The sequence below is a fragment of the Populus trichocarpa genome, chromosome 19, assembly GCF_000002775.5.
Source record: "Populus trichocarpa isolate Nisqually-1 chromosome 19, P.trichocarpa_v4.1, whole genome shotgun sequence".
NCBI classification, from domain to species: domain Eukaryota; kingdom Viridiplantae; phylum Streptophyta; class Magnoliopsida; order Malpighiales; family Salicaceae; genus Populus; species Populus trichocarpa.
Window position 1 is genome coordinate 4,473,363 of NC_037303.2, and position 5,310 is coordinate 4,478,672.

Sequence of the window (5,310 nt, forward strand, 5' to 3'; positions counted from 1 at the left end):
AGTTTAATGGAATAATAAAAAATATTTGATATCAATATTTATTTATTTCATGATGTAATAACAGTAGTTAAATTTACAATATTTAAATTAAAAATCATTAATATTAATATATATATATATATATATATATATATATATATATATATATATTTTAATTATTTTATAACCTCAATTTGAAAAGCATTTTTTTAACCAAACACATTAAATTACTTTTTATTCAACCTCAATTTTAACCACAGTTTTAACCAAACATATATTTTTCCAAACCAAACTCAACTAAAAGTACTTTTTATAAAATAACTTTTTTAAAACCACAACCACAACAACAACTTCAATACCAAACACATTCTAAATAATTTAATTAAATACGTACAAGTTGGGAGCTAATATACTTAAAATAAAATAAAATAATTTAATTATTTTTAAAATATTTAAGGGTATTAATTATATAATTAAATATTATTTAATTACTATATTTAAAACAACAATGATTGAGGATAGTTAATTTTAAGTTATCTTTGTTTTTTAAATGAAATAAGTAGTCTTTCATTTCTATAACTATTATAGAATGTAATTATATAGGAAATATTATGGGCTTACCATAAAGGAAATATAGTCATACTCTTGTGTTGTAATTTACACCTTTACTATTGTATATTGCCCTACACATATATATAGAAAAGGTTGGCGTTAATAGGTTAAGCCTCCCAATTATTCTCAACTTGATATCATAGTCTTCTGCCGTCAGAACTCTTCTCTCCCTCCCCCCTACAGTCGACCTCCTCTCTCCCTCTCCTAGATGGGCTCTACTGCTGTTGTTGCCTTTTCCCCCCACCGAACCAAAGGTGCAGCCCAACAAGCCAGCCACTAAGAAGCTGCTGCCGCTGGTTCTTTCTCCCACCAGCAGCAGCCCCAACCTGTAGAGCAAAACCATGGTTCCTTCTCTCATGTTTTTGTCGTCCCTCTTCACATCATGAGGACAACAACTCCTTCTATCGTTGTGTTGTCCAGCACTCATCAAGTGGTCTTATTGAAGCTTACGACCACCAACTATCTTTATTGGTGAATGCAGATGAAGCCATATCTTCTTGATCAAGGTGTTTTCCATTTTGTTGATGGCTCAGTGTCGTGTCCTCCCTCTCATGTTTTTTACTGTTCTGATGGTTCTTCTTTAACAATCAACCCCTCTTTTCTCCGTTGGAAGCGACAAGATCAGCTTATTTTAAGCGCATTACTCTCCTCTCTCTCTATGGACGTCTTGTATCTTGTGGTAGATTGTCGGACTTCTTGTGTTTGGCACACTCTTGAGAAAACGCTTGTTTCTCCGTTAAATTCTCGCATTATGCAACTCCATGGGTCTTTTCAAGATCTTCGGCAAGGAGATGCTTAGGTTACTACATATATACAGCATGCCAAATCATTGTTTGATGAATTGGCTGCTGTTGGCCGGCCTCTCTCTCTTGAAGACTTCAACCTTTATATTTTTCGTGGTCTTCATGGTGAGTTTAAAGACTTGGTAACTAGTCTCGTGACCAAGACAGAATCGCTGTCATACGTGGACTTCACAACCATCTTCTTACTTATGAGTTTCTGTATAAGACTTCTCTTCCATCATTTGCTGCAAATCCACCTCCGCTGCCCACACCATCTCTGCTGCCCTCTGCTCACCTTGCCCAGCAGCAACACAACTCTAATTTTGGTCGTAATAGAGGTCGTTCTCGTAACAACTGGCACTCCAATAACAACAGGTACAACAACCATGACAGGTCTGATTTTTGTGGTTCTCATTCCTCTGCTTCCAGTCCGGATTCTTCTTAATTATTGGACTAAAACCGAGCAAGAAAGGTTCTGCTCCCACAGACTGGAAGCAGGGTCATTGGTAGCAACCTAGACGACATGCTACTAGTGGGAAGTGGTCTCTTCACCGATCTTTTGAGCAGAACGTCAAGTGTCAGCTATACTTCTTCTTCAGCCATACAACCCTATAATGTGCTCAGTTTCGCAGCAGTGGTCACCAGCCCTCTGCCCACCTTATTGTTGGTCTGGTTTCTGCCCCTGCTTGGTTCTCGGACACCGGTGCGAACCAACACGTTACGCCTGATCTTGCAATTCTGACTAAACAAGGTTGAGATTGACTATCATTTTGTACGAGACAGTGTTGCGAAGAAAAAGAGTCATATTCGTTTTATCCCCTTTCAGGATTAACTTGCATATGTTTTTACTAAGCCGCTTCTTACTGCTCCGTTTACTGCTTTTCGGTTCAAGGTTCAAGCTTCAGGTTGATCCTCCACCCTTAGCTAGAGGGAACATATTATAGAATGTAACTATATAGAAAATATTATAGGCATACCATAGAGGAAATATAGTCATACTCTTGTGTTGTAATCTACACCATTATTATTGTATATTGCTCTACACATATATATAGAAAAGGTTGGCTAACCAATAGGTTAAGCCTCCCAATTATTCTCAACTATAACCATAACCCCCCCTCCCTTTTTTAGTAGAAACTAGTATACCTTTAACTGACTTTTTATAAAAATCACATTCAAACATATTTTTAAAATTCTTACCAAATACTTTTTTATACTTTGCTTTAAAGTTAAAAAGTAAAAGCTAAAAGAAAATAGTGCAAAATAAACTAAAAAATACCATTAATCAATTTATATACGTAACATATTTTCTTTCGTTACCGATAAATAAAATGTAAAATCATGTATTTTAATTAAGAAGATCTATTAAAGAGTAATATAAAACAATTCATTGAATTTTATTTAATAGTTTAAACTTTTGAATTATAATAATTTTTGTTTATGTATATCTAGAAACCAAAAAAAGCTTATTCATGAATCTAATTAAATTGAGATTATTATTTTACAACGTCCAAGAAGAAATTATGGAACTAGTGAAATCTCTCTGCCAAGTAGAACAGCTGCAGATAAGCCATATAATTTAGCTCAGAAACAAAAAGGGCTTACGTCACATTACATTGTCTCCTAGTCTGCATTCCCTGTCTCTGCACTGAGTAAAAGAATGGTTGTACTGTACATATAGAACAGAAGATGGGAAGAAAAAGATAACCAAAAAAAATAACTTTATATGATAATATACATGTGTGTGTACTGTGTTTATGTGTCATTTTACGCAGAAAATTTACGAGCAACAAGTTATTTAGTTTTTATTAATATATATAATGTTTGGGTTACAGATAGGAAGAATAAGTTCTTGATATTCGGTCTATTGGGACTGCAAAATCCATTTGCCGACCAATGAATTTAGCTGCCAATTTATACACATATACAGTTATATATGTTAAATCAGAATAATTTTTCTCTATGATGATCACCGATCAATGCATCCAGAAGCATGTGACAGAATTATCCAAACTCTAGACACTACATGCCAAGAAAGCTAGCATTTTGTGCCCTGAAATCTGATATTGATTTACTTGTGTGTGTATATATACAGGTGCCTTACCTTTCTAAATTTTCGTTTTTTTTTTATATATTTTTTATATTCAGCAATGTTGCATTTACATGAAGAAAGAAGCAGTGATGTGAATCTGGAATGGAAGAATTCTTGAACTCACACCTAAAAAAAAAAACAATTTAAGAAAATCAAAATTAATTTGAAAGAAATCCGAACAAGAGATTACTTGAATCACATAATCATAATTATTGGATAAAAAAACCGTGACTCGTGAATTATAACAAATAAAAAAAAATATAAGGATGAACGCCACAAAGATAATTGATTTTCAAAAATTCCACAAGAAAATAATAGTAAGAGTAAGCTCTCACATACAAGTTTTATTTCTGAATAATTAATCTATCTGTAATAATTTAAAAACTTTAAATAAATGTTAAATAACTCTATTTATATTAGGTAAAACATCATAAACAAGACTATAAAAATAACAAAAAATTCTAAATAAAATAAAAAAATAATCATAAATCAACAAAGAAACTAGTGCAATTCATGCCCGGTATCTTTTGGTCTTTATGGGAAGAGCTTTTGCGATATCTAATCTTTATAAAATTTTAACCCTATAAAAAAATAAAGCCTTTAGAATTATTTAACAAAATTTCAGTCCGGTCAAATTAAAAATTATACCTATTAATATAAAATTATATATTATAAAAAATAAGTTTAATATACATGTAAGTAGAAAAATAAATTAAATTCATAAATTTTATAGGAAATAAAACCCAAATATCCTAAAATAATTCATTGAATATCTCTTTAATCTTTTAACTCTTGACCTTAATTATAATAGATGTAATTAATATATGTAATGAATCACGTGATGAGCATGGATAGAAATCAATGATTTCAACGTACATGATTAGTCTACAGACTGCCAGAACAAACTCTTCCTACACAAGGAAAGAACCTAGGATACAAATCACAAATTACATAGAAACTTGAAGACTTTGTCCACATCCCTAATGACAAAAGAAACTCTGACAATACAAGGAAGTAATGACATATTTTTTATGGGATAGAGTATTCTAGTAGATCTAAGTATAGTTTAGGTCATGAAATATGGAATCCAATGATAATACACGCACTCATAAAATCATGTTATTTTGACTTTGAATGAGATATAGTGATTGGAAAAGTAATTAATTCTTGTTTAAACGTCGTGTTAATTTTAAACAATCGACTAACAAACTACTAAGAACATTAATGATATTACTGTGAGACATCTATCAATTGGAAAATGCAGCAATACTGGGAACAACTTTGAACTCCTAATATATACTTTACAAATATATAATACTGAAAATCATTATAGAAGAGTTACTATGTAATTATCGTAGGGATGTTTTTGATTAACTAGAATGAAGATGATGCGTTTGCGAACATATGTATTGAAGTTTCAAGAAGATATACTAAAGCAGAAGACAAACATGAAAAAATCTCCCAAGAGCTTCATATAAGATCTACTTAGGCAAAATAACATTTGTAAATGCTAATTAAAGAGTTAATGTAGTCTTTTGTTGTGTCCAAGATCATCTCATACAATTTCATGATAGCTTGGATTCTGGAATGGGACAAGAAGCTCTCAATAACATGTGTGTGTGTGTGTGTGTGCGCATGAATTACGTAGCATATTAATATGATAGTAATGATTGATTTATATCTACAGAGAAAAAAGCTAGGAGGTTTACTTGAATTTAAAATTATTCCTCAAGTTTATGCGTGGAGATTTTGTTAAAGGGAGGAAGCCTAGAAGCCCTAGTCGATCCATAAAGTAGCATATGTAACAGTAATGCGATATAATGTTTTCATTACAATGATTTTTCA